The sequence below is a fragment of the Corvus kubaryi genome, unplaced genomic scaffold (genome assembly GCF_017639235.1).
Source record: "Corvus kubaryi isolate FWS band 111438036 unplaced genomic scaffold, C.kubaryi_AGA036_p1.0 37357, whole genome shotgun sequence".
NCBI classification, from domain to species: domain Eukaryota; kingdom Metazoa; phylum Chordata; class Aves; order Passeriformes; family Corvidae; genus Corvus; species Corvus kubaryi.
In genome coordinates, this window is record NW_024581117.1 from 10,196,196 (window position 1) to 10,208,500 (window position 12,305).

Consider the following 12,305-nt stretch of genomic DNA (forward strand, 5'->3'; position numbering starts at 1 on the left):
TGATTTGGAAACAACAGGGCACGACTCATCCAAGTACAGGCATCTACACTTTACACAAAATGCATTTTCCCAAACAGCCACCCACATGTCACTTGATTCATCTGTGACACTTCATCATCCCCACACGGGAAGGCAGCACCTTTCTGCTGCTCTCTGAGGCTTAGCTCCGGTTTCTGATGGGAGGATACAGTCTGGGAGGGACAAGGTCCCAGGGGGAGATGCTTCACCTCTGCTGCCAATTTCAATTAGAACAAACAGGAGACCAGAAATTGCTTTCAGAAGGGATTAGGGATTCAAAGAGCTGTGCTGGGCCTGCTCTCAGGGGGCAGATGCCATGCATTTGACTGGCAGGCGTCACACTGAACACGCTGTGTCATCCTAGAAGGCACAGAGCTAGTGGCTCTCATGACACTCTTAAATTCCACTTGCCATATTTCTTCAGTGGGGCAAGGAAGATTTACCATTTGTTGACTTCAGCTCCCAGGGAAAAAATGTTTGCTTTGTCATAAATAGTGAGGCAGAGCAGGAGGAGAGCACATTTTAATTTAACAATTCAAACAAAATTTTAGACAGTCTTTTCCAAGAAGAAGCCTTTCTTTGCTGAGATGTTTAGAATGAAGTTTTCACATGGAAAATACGGAAAATAGTCTGTGAAGTGATGGCTGCCCACTGAAGAGGAAATGGTAGCAGTATTCAGGAGCATGAAACCATTCTGTTCTGATTTGATAATGTCAAACTGTATAGCAGTTTCTGTGCTCTTATCAATGGCTCCCATAGCAAAAGCACTTTCTTCACCTCATGGCAGGTGTCTGCTTCTCCTTGGAGAGACAGAGGACTCAAAAGAAGATAGGAAAATAATTTCAAATTCCTTGGTCTGTCTTTTACCTGTAGTCCTTTTCCTTCCCTTTGCAAAGTGATTGCATTTTGTAGCCAACCTCTTTTAGGGAGAACTATTTTCTCTCAGGCACTCATAATGTTTCCATAGCTCAGATCACCAGGGAATGTAGTCTCACACTACCTGGGGACTAATCGCACAGAATAATTACTGAATCCTCAACCCTCACAACGATTGTTTTAAATAATTCCCACTTTAAACGTTGATTACACATATGCTTCCCAAAAGAATTGTGCAGAGGAAATAATTCTCTGAAACTGTCACTGTTCCTGTCATGTGGCACAGGAAGAAAAGGCTGCAGGATGGGAGTGACAGGAGGCAGCAGGAGAGGTAGGCAGAGTCTGTGTCCCTTCGCTTGGCAGGCCATGGCCCCACCGAGGGACTGGCTCTGAACATGGGTTGGTTTGGCACAGCCAAATGTTCAGCTTTAAAGCAGGAATGGCAGAGCTCTGTTGCTCAGCAAAAGCTGTGTTTAAAAGCTACTGGAGATGGAGGGGTGAAGCTGGGTTTCCAATAAAAGGGAAAGCCCTTTATAGGGGGTGTGTGTGTTGCTCCACTAAAATCCTTGCCTCAGGCTTTTTCTGCCTGCTTCAGAAATTCAAATGGATGTGGCAATCTGTGTGCAGTGAGGGGGGCTATGGAAGTAACCGTATAAATGTGATGGAATGAGAATTTAAAATAGTGAATGTGTAGTGGTTGTGTAAATGACAGACTACAGATGGGGTTTTGCTAAATGTATTAGCAGGATTGGTGAAGCAGGCTGACAGTATTGTTAAAACCAACACCAGAGCATTTGTACAGAGCAATCAATATCCCTTCTGGCTGCAGCTCCGTATGTCAGGTGAAGAAAATGTTCTAATAGAAATTCAGTTTATATGTCTGAAGTGGAGGAGGGTTTTTTTGTATTCCTTATGGTAACAAATGTGCTTTTCTCTTTCAAAATATGTGCCACGTGAATTTTTTTCTTTTTTGTAGAAACTGGAAAGCCTATTGTAATAACCAAAAAAGCCACAAGTGGCAGTAGGGCACTGGCAGGTGAATCAAACTTAAGCCTCAGTTGATAAGCTAAGGCAGGGGGTGTCTCTGGATGACTGCTTGCAGGCTAAAAATGAACATGTGTGTAAGTGTGCAGCCTGAAGTAGAAGTGAGTTGTATTGAATAGTAAAACATAATATTTATAACCCTGCCCTAGCAATTTATAACATACCCACTTCCTACTATAGAGGACAGAACTATAATCAAGAATACTTCTGAAAGCTAGGAAATACTGCTTGCAAATGCATATTCTAGTAAATGCTTTTTAACTGCTTCCAGGATCTATGTCATCTGCAAAAAAAACAGTTTTCAATATAGAGTTGGATTATTTAGAGAGTTTTTTACTGCTTTAGCTAATGGTTCCTGTGTTAATTCTGTAGCAGATCTACAGGTGCAAAGAGGGCACAGCTTGGTTTCTGGTTTGGGTTTTCATTTTAAAGGTGGGGGCTGGAAAATGATTCTTTCTCATAAGGCTCAGGAGGGTACCTCCTGTTACTGCAACACAGGAATGTGCTGACAGCTTGCCATTGACATAAATAGCCTCTACCTGGGTGTTGGCATCAGTGAGGTGTTTGATAGCTTGAGTTCAGATACTTGAGTTCATCACTCAGACACTTTTGAAGGCTGTCGTGGTCATTTCATGGTATTTGCATGAGTTGTTTTTTGAGTGATATAGCTCCCTGAATCTACTGTGGCACTGCTGATGTATGAAGGTCTTCCCAATACTATTTCTTCCTGTTAGACATGACATGGGAGAAGTGTTAATGGGTTTCCTTTAGATTTTTATAGTTATGAGCAATTACCATTTATTTTGCATGAATCAGAAGCGGGTTAGAGTTCAAGTTTAATGGTGATGATGGTCTAACCACAAGGAACAAAGAATTTTTTCCCCAACCCAAAACCTAACAGAACATTTTTTTTTTTTAGACTTCTTCTGCATTTGCTTTGCCTTCACCTAAAAAACACTTTCAAAAGTAATCTAAAAGGCCAGATTAACTACAGAAATTTTAAATGTGCTTCTGTTGTCTGTTGCTGTGAAGGAATAGCATACCCCTGATTGCAGCCTGAGTTTTGTCCCACAGCTAGAGACAGCACTGCCCCTCACCAGACCCTGCATCGGGCACAGCCCAGCCTCCAGAGAGCTCTCCAGGAAAAAGGCCAGAGTCAAGGCTCTTGCTTGAAGTTGCATTGATCCAAGACCTGCAAGAACAGAGAGAAATGATGGCAAATTCCCTCCACAAACAGAACAATGCCATTTTCTACAAGATGTGATCTTTAGAAATAAATCAATTTTGTACTTTTCGGTAAATTCAGGCTGCTCCAAATTAAATTGGAAAAACTGATTGGCATGGAAGTAATTCTTTTAAGTGAATTTCTGCCTACATCCCAACAATAATATCAATGTGGATTTCATTAATATGTTTCATTAAAAGGATTTTCATTACGAATTTGTTTCAAAATTGCCTAATATGTCAGACTCTGAGGACACCCATAATTACATCTATAGCCTTTCTAGATCTGTACCTTTTTCCCTCCTGTCTCTCTCTGCCTGTGTTAATAAGCATTTCTAAACTGCCTGTTAGAGTCTGGCACGTTTTACAAATTACAAAAACAATTTTGTTTTCTTTACATTAGTTCAGTCCCTTAATCTTCTCATTCATTAATTTTAAATGTATTATCCTTCTGCTTTTTTAATAAAGAAGCAGTGAAGATGAAAGTCTAATTACAGACAGTATCAAATCTAGTTATTGGACTCTGGCCATGCCATCCCTTATGGTTTTTAAGGACATCTTCAGACAAAATCTTGAGCTCCAAGGAGTGAGTGTCCAGGCCCTCACACTGAAGGGATGCCCTGATTTCTGAAAAGGCAACATTCAGCAAGGGATCAGGGACTTTTAATGTGATCAGTGGACAACCTTCTCTATTTAAGAGAAGGATGCCTCCGTCTAAGGATCTCTCACCGTAAGGGAAGGATCCCACCGGTGGTGAGTGGCTGCCAGACACATCACAATTCAGTGTGCAAGAAATCATGGTCTCACACTGCCTTCAGTCTCTGCTGGAGCCCTGTTGAACATTGTGTGCTTGTGTTTATCAGCCTAAGAATTATTTTTACAATATTATCATTTGCCAAGATTAAAGCTGATAGAAAACTAATATACAAATAAGAACTAAAGAAAAGTCTACAAGGAACAACTGAGAAATACTACTTTTGCTTGGCTTTGGTTATTTAAAAAGGAGCTCTGTTTCACTTCTCATGTGTTAAGCTTTTCTTTGGATAAGATTTAGCAACAGTAATGAATTTCAGGGCTACAAGAGGTTGAAATTTAATGTTTACCTGAACTTTAATTACACAAAACCATTATAATTAAATGTGTTCGAACAGCATGTACACAATGAAATAAATTCCTCTGTATAGTAACATTAAATAGGCGATATTGCTCTCTTTTCTCAAGACCAGATAATAATGGACCAATTATCCTTTACTGCTTTCTGAGAGGGCTTCCCGTTGTACAGAGAGGTTTAACATCTGGATCAATGCTTGCATGATTCTTAATGAAGTCCTTTAGCTCTTAGAAATTATTGAAAAAACATCTCCCGTGGAAAACAAAGATTAGTTTAGCTGGATGCCATGCTGAGCAACGGATGTTTTTCTTGGCTGGCACACCACAAAACTGCTTCTATTATCTGTACCAGGGAAGGATCTCCAGGCTTTAGTCCAGTAAACAAACATTTTCTTGTCATTCAGTGCACTCTGTAGCTTCTTGCTTTTCTTTAAGGGTGAATAAACTGGGCCAAACTCTGGTTGTTGCCATTGCATCTTTGCCTTGTACTGTACTCATAAAGGAGACTCAAAGGGACCCCTGGGAAAATCTGTGTATATGACATAGCCCTAACTGAGAAATCCTACGTGTCTGTCCTGTAAATCCTCATGTTAAGATTGGCCTGGATAAGGATTAAGCTGTGTGAAAGGGCTGTTGGCAAAGTGCAGGACGTACGTGCCAAAGTGCAAGGTACAGCAGCAAGAGACCGCGCTGCGGTACCAGCCTCTTCAGCGTTTTTACAAATCACTGCTAGGCACACACTTCAAGGAAAAACCAGTTCAAAAGGTTTGTGATGTTTTTCACGTGGTTTTTGCCTGTTCCCCCTCTGCTGTACTCCGGATGAAGGGCAGTCTCTGTAAGGAGCACCAGGGCTTGCCGTGACGGCCCAGAGCCCGCAAGTGCCGGGGCGGGAGGCTCCGCAAGCAGCGCTTGCTGTGACAATCACAGTCATGGATTTTGGTCCTGTGGTTGCTCTTACACAAAAAACATCCCAGGCAGAACTGCAAACAACCCTGTCAGATCAAGTCATGCATGCACCTAGAAGAGCAGGGTTTTTTCTTTCCTCATGTGAGTAGCCTGATAAAAGTGTGAACTGATCCCTTCCTTGAATCCCAGGTTTTATTCATAAATCTCTCCAGCAGTTTTCTCTAACTCTTTGGCACGCCATTCCAGTTCTCTGGGTTTCCATCTACCCAGTGGTTTGGCCTGTAACTGTTCAAGGGTTCTCTGTAATACTGCTGGTGTTGGCTCCAGCAGAGGTCAGGCCCAATAAATCTCAGCTGGTGAATAACTGATTTTTAGCTGAAGAGATAAATGATATGAGAGAAGCAATCATGGCAAAGAATTGTTCTGGTAAAGTGAATCAATGCATGCTTAAAAATGTCCCGTTCTGGGACCTGTGTTTAATGGGATGACCAGAGGGTGCTGCGAGAGCCAAGCAATGAAATCTTTGCTTTCCCTCTGAGTACGAGGAAGAGTTCTACATCTAAATGATTAGTTTAATACTTTCTTTTTAAATTAAAACATGGAAGGAGAGATACACTGGAAAAGGGACTTTGGCTAGAGGCTTCCCAGCAGTTATACCCACACTTATGAACAGCATGGCTCCATGCTCTCCAGCAGAGGGACCGGAGAAGTGAAATTACATCTGACAGGTTTATTTCTACATTACCTGAATTTTGGCTAAAGGCAAAATTGATTAAAAAGAGAAAATACTTAGGATGTTAGGATTTGTGGCTGTGTTTCTATGCTGAAGTCCCAGCATTAATCTAGACTTGGCTGCACTGGTTACAGGAAGAGAAAAGGAAATCCTGTACCAGTTTCAGTCTGTGCTTATAAATAAAGTACTGATGTAATAATAGAATTTTTTTAATGCATGAGGTTTAGGAGTTCACATGTCAAGAGAAGTACAGCTGAGAAGTGATGAAAAAAGTGCATTTAGTAAGAATCACCTGAGAAAGGTGCGCTTAGGAGAGTAAATAATTGGAATAAACAGCTCTACTCTGGAGAAAAATTACTGTACTAGTAAAGTATTAAAGTGTGATTGTTATCTATAGAAATAGAAACACTTTTTATAGATCAGTATGTAGACAGATGTGCAAACATGGACAAAAGTAGTCACCTTGTACAAAGAAGCAAATTCAGAAGTCCTGGGGAAAAAATGCAGAAGTGGTAAGTGACAGATCCTGCTTTACCTTTACCTAACAATCCTGTTAGTCTGGTTTTGTTCAGTACTTTACAAAAATAGTGCTGAGGTTATGACATGGCTTTGGTTTTTGTTAATTAGCCAGATTCACTAAGGATATTGAGCAGTTAAGGCACCAGCTAGGACTTGTCGTGTGAATAGAGTTTGCCTTACTTATAGAGTGACACTAAAAGGCAGGGGATTTTGTCTTTTCATGTTTAGGGTGTAAATGAACTCAATACAATCCTCTCTTCATACAGAATTCTAAGAACAAACTAAAATATTCTGTAAAGAAACAAATAATTAGCATTTTGAAAAAGGATGAAGCAGAAACAACAAAATGAAAAATCTGTCAGAACTAATATTCCAAATGTTTGTCTCTCACCCTTTGAGGCCAGTCAATCTTTGAAATTACCTTTTTTTATTATTTTTTGAAGTTGAAGTCCTATAGCAAGTACCTAAATTAAACCTTTTAATATTTCATGGATTGCACATCTTCTAATCTGTTCTTTATTTAATTTTTATGAAAATTACCTTTCAAATTAGTTTTCTTCATTCCTGAAAGACCCATATTTTATGCATTATAATTTTTTAATTATCTTAATTTGTATACAGCTATGACTAGAGAAAATTACAGCTTGAATTTCCAAAATAACTGGTGTGAAATACATGGCATCTAAATGATGTTGCATATCCCTCACCAAAGAGCATTTTGGATGGTCTCTTGAAATGTTTTCCCTGAACAAATTAAAGATTGTTATTTCAGTTTTGTGTTTCGTTCCCCAAATGAGCTTAATCCCATAGTAATACTGGTTGCAAACAATTCAGATATTTATTGCCATGGGTTCCCGAGCCTTTCCTGACATCTTCCTTAGGAAATGGCATTCTCAGGAAAAAAGTAGAAAGGTTTCCTTTTACAACTGTGAGAAATTAAGTACATGGCACTGATATGTGGTGGGAAGTGACAGAGGCTGATACCCTGACTAAACATGTTTAATTAGTTGCTTTTGCTGCAAGTTTTATCCTCGCAAGGCTTTGACACCCACTGACATGCCTGGGCCAGGACGGCCAGCTCAAGGCAGCCCAGAGCTGCCAGCATTTTCTTACCACTTGTGTTAACTGGCTGGTTTTCAATGATAGGGGTCAGAAGGAAATAAAGCTTCTCCAATGTTCTACTGTCACAGCTGGTGTGATAAGGGAACTGGGGGATAGCCGTGATGGCTGAGATGTTCTGCTAGAGTGAGAAACAAGGCAAACCTCCAAACTCCAGGCAGGCACCTGTTAGTTAAGCAGTTCATGACAATCTAAATGATAACAACTGAAAAAGCAAACACTTAACAGATTAGTCAAGTGACAATATCAAGACTCCAGTGCTGTACTTTGGTCTCCAATGGCTTTAGTCTTTGATGTTTCTTAATCTCTAAGGTCTAAACTGCTGGGCTCAAGCCTTTGATAAGAAAGACCCTCACCTTGCTCCTTGCCTTCGCTCCTCCCCAGGTTGTGCTATCACTGGTGCGTGTATGTCCTTTTGTTAGAGAAAACCAATCTGGTCCAAGGGCTCACAACCTCTTTCCGCAGGCCCTCACTGCTCCGGGATGTCCAGACAGGTGGTGCCCCTGGTGCAGGTCCACTCTGGTGTGACCTGGATGACCATCAGATGTGATTCCTGCTAATAGCTACCTACTGGAATAGCCAGCAGAATTAAATAAACTCATGGCTTGTTTGCAACTGTGCAAAATGAGTGCATATTATGCAATGTTTCACTTTCCACCATGAATCGAGCAGCTCTGTGGGATGTCTGGTTTGCAAGGCAAGCAGGCTGCTTTCCACTGGGAGCTACAGTGGTAGTCCAGCCACTCTCCTGGCTGGAACTCTCAAAGGAGCCTCCTGATTTTAGTCCTCTATCCAACAAAAAATTACTGTGGACAGAGTTTTCAAACTCTGTTATCCAGAGTGCAAGTGTGAACTCTGGTATAGACCTGAGGACATCTAAGGTGAAGGTTGGGGTCTGACCCCCAAAGGAAGAGGAGCAAAAACACAAGCCAGCACACGGAGGTGCAGTGGGCACCTGAGGAGCACAGGCTGACACACACTCACTCACTAACAGCACTGGCTGGAGCTGCTTTCAGCAGCTTTTATTATGTTTCACACTGTATCTTTGATCCAAATGTATTTTTCTTCGGCAAAAAGCTGTTTATACCTCCCCTAGCACACATGCAGGAGGTGTATTACTCTTTTCTGCAGATGATTTAGACAATTCTCTCCCCTGGCTGCTCTTGATGCTGCTGGTTCACTTAGACGCTTCATCTCCCACACACTGTCTCTAAATTATTTGTATTTTTCAGTGTGCCCCGGAAACCTTGCTAAATCTGTCTTTCAGATCAGGAATTCAGTTCCACCCAGAAGCTGAAAATATTTGACAACTTTCAGTGTTTTTTCCTTTTCTCTAGAACTTAAAAATACAGAACCCTGTGAAAATGAATGAGAAGCCCTGCTTATGTAAAGCTGGTAGAGCTTTGCTGCACATTCAGATCGTATTTGAGGCAAAGCTTAACAGATGAGGTTTTATAATTCTTCATCCCTCCTTCTCTTCCTTGTTTCCCTGTAATGGATTTTGATTTATTTGGTGATGGGATCAGACTTCTCTCCTCTGTATCATCAGGAACCTTCACAAGTTTTCTGCTAAGGGAAGGGATGGTGAGATTTGCGTTATGGTTTTTTGTTATTTTCCTTCCACTGCAACTGAGATTTGAGAAACCCTGGTAAGGCAAAAAATATTTTTTTCTAGACACAGATCTATAAAACTATAAAAAGATATAAATATGTATATGTGTACTGATAAGAATTATATAATACATTATATCAATAGCTGGAGGTAAAGAAAATTGTTTTCTACCTAAGACTATAAATGTGCTAGGCACATTTTCTCAGCTGAGAAAGTTCTTTCTGTGTATTTTTATCATTGGGCATGCTTGTCAGAGAAAAACTACCAAAAATTTTAATACACCCTGGATTCATTAGTGGTTGGTAACGAATCTATGATTCTACAAAATGCCTGTGAAACAAACACAATCTCTTCACAGGTTTTTCTCTGTTAATAGTCTTCCTATAGCTACCCTAGGTCAATACGCATTCATCAAACATCTGTCTTTACTTGCTGGCAAACTGAGCTAATAATACACACATTAGTTGTGCTGTACCAAAGTTGAGATGTGTGCAAGCTTGTACACGTGTTTCCCAGTAGAAAGGGAAAAACACTTAGGCTTACAATAGATGACTTCTATTTAGCTTACTTATTTTCATTCTGCGTGTATTTCATTATTATTAGCAACAACTTTTTATCAATGTTACCATAGAAATGGAGAATGCTAATTCCTAGAATCATGCCAAAACTCATTTTCCATCCTGTTTACTTAGTTGCTCCATTGCAAACAATGCTTGCTAGATAGCTGTGAATAATTCAGAGCAGCTACATTATTCGGCCAGTTTATTTTTGTGTGCAATATCCTTCCGTTTCAGCAATACATTCTACGTGCTGTTCTGGAAAAGAGTCTTGTGAAACTATGCTGAATTTTAAAGGCAAAACCATCAAGGAATTTCTGGGGGGAGGAGGGGAAAACACTAACAAGAATCCTTAAGCTTAAAGAAAAGGAAGGACAGGGCTGAGTAGCTCTTTTCTTTTTGAAAGCCATTTCGTATTAATTCATACGATGTGTTTCTTCCCAGTACACATATGTTTTAATGGAACTCAGTGATCATTAGGCATAAAACATGTACTCAGTTGCTGCTTAATGTTTCTTCTGAGAGCTCAGGCTGTCAGTAGAACTTAAGGCACTGCAGCTGTATCACCTACAGCCATGTAGAACCTGAGTCATTTAACCATAACATTACCATTTATTTAATTTTGACTAATTAATTGCTGGGGGAGGGGGCAAGAGATTCTAGAACAATCTAATAACTGCTTTTGTAATGCAGCTATTAGTTAGACAATTAACTCTCTTAAAGTAACATCTTGATATTCCATAATTAATATAGTTAGGGCACTCCACTATGATTCTTAAGAGTTTGTAAATAATAATTTCAAAATATTCCTCCTGTAACAACTGAATCCAGTTTAAAAATCAACACATTCTTTCTGCTTCATGCATCATCATCAGCTACTACAAATTGCAAATGTCCTAGAATCAGAACTTAGCAAGCAATTTTGTTAATGTAGCAGAAGGTGGAAAAGAATACAATTTAGTCTTTCACAGCAATATTGACTCTGTGGGCGCTGACAACCCTGCTCATGCTTCATGGTTCTGCACAATTGGAAAGAGACAAACAAATCAGAGATTTACAGCATCTTTTACACAGTACAGTATTTTTACATAGCCATCCTCTTGATTTTTCTCCCCCCAACACATACATTATGGCCATGAATAAAAAGACAGAACAGGAAGAAAGGGAGAAATTGTTACCTAAGTGTAGGCTCCTGAATCTGTCTTCCAGCATTGTGAATAACAGCATTGATTTTATAATGCACACAGCACTTCGTAATTCCTGTGGTCTATGTTTACAGATTTGCTTGCCTGTTTTCTATCATCTGCCTGTTTCCTTACAGCCTGTGTAACTCAAAAGTGAATCTCCTCTTGGTATTGGATATTCCTTTTGTTTCCTTGTATGCTGTAAACAGCAACAGCACCTCGGAGCTGAGTGTTAGCACAATATAGGTAGTAAATAACTGATTCAGCTCTTAAAATGAACTTCACAACTGACAAGTTTCTGCAGAAAATCCTGCATTTCCACCCAGTGTACAGCTCCATTTGTAGCAGCCCCATCTGGAGACACGGCAGGGTCACAGGCACTAAATCTGCACCCACACTGTGTGTTTGAGCACCCAGTGGTTGTGCTCTGTGATCCAGCTGGGGGTCTGGAGTGGTTAGCCATGGTTATGTCCAGCTATTTGCACCAGGATTGTGAGTGCAAAACTATGCCTAATGTCATTGAACACCTCTGCCTCAGAACTGCAGAGGCACCTCTCAGTGTATTAGCCTTTTTTCAAAGCTCTCCACCTGGGAAAGTCACTGCAATAACAGCTCACCTTTAGACATTATGGCTTGCAGTTTCCACATCCTTTCAGCCTTTCAACCCATTTTTGCCCTGCAGCATGTGAGTATCTGTCTGTGTAAGCAAAGTAGCAATGATCACTTCGATCAGCCCTGGTACCAGCACTGCCAGCCCTTCTCCCACCACACACAGGAGCACATGCCATAAATATGGAGTGACTGCAGCCAGCCATCTGCAAGAGAACCAACATTCAGCTGCGATAAGCAGGTAATGCTTCTGCAGTCAGGGTTTTTCAGCTGTGGTTTCACTTTCCACTTGAAAAGGTTTTGATCAAAAATGCCAGTTTTTAAAAAAAAAAAATCCTACTTTTCAGTAGATGTGTTATTATTAAAGCTTCATCTTTTCTCTGCTGTCTCTTCATATGTCCTCCTTTAAATTAAAAAATGGGCAACTCAACCCAAAGTTTCAAATCAAAGCAAAATTATTGCTGCTTGTAAAGCTGCAGTAAGATTGTTTTCATGTACATTACTAATATTTTCCATGTCGTAGCTATGATTACACCATTCACAAAATGTTTAGAAAAATGTGTATCAGTTCATATCAATAAGGATGGATTGAATTTGAGTGCCTTTATAGTGCTGCTGATAAAATTCTTGCTTGCTAGAACAGAGTGTGCTGTAGTAGCAGCACTGTTCAGCAAGAGCATATTTGCACGTGGTGCAGCTCGAAGCAGAAATCTGCTTTCTCCTGACAAGCTCTGTAACATCTGTGAGAGATAATGGCAGAAAGGTGGAAGATTTAGCACCCTTTGTCATGTTTG

At 40.3% G+C, this 12,305-nt stretch overlaps 1 long non-coding RNA gene across 1 annotated transcript in view; it reads left to right on the plus strand.

Annotated features, from left to right (window-relative positions):
• The first annotated feature begins 3,123 nt into the window (after positions 1-3,123).
• The window catches only part of LOC121667066, a 34,443-nt gene continuing 25,261 nt past the window's right edge, over positions 3,124-12,305 (plus strand). Inside the window, exons 1-2 of the long non-coding RNA XR_006016901.1 lie at positions 3,124-9,198; positions 11,585-11,752. This is a non-coding gene — a long non-coding RNA (uncharacterized LOC121667066). The remainder of the gene's footprint in view (positions 9,199-11,584; positions 11,753-12,305) is intronic.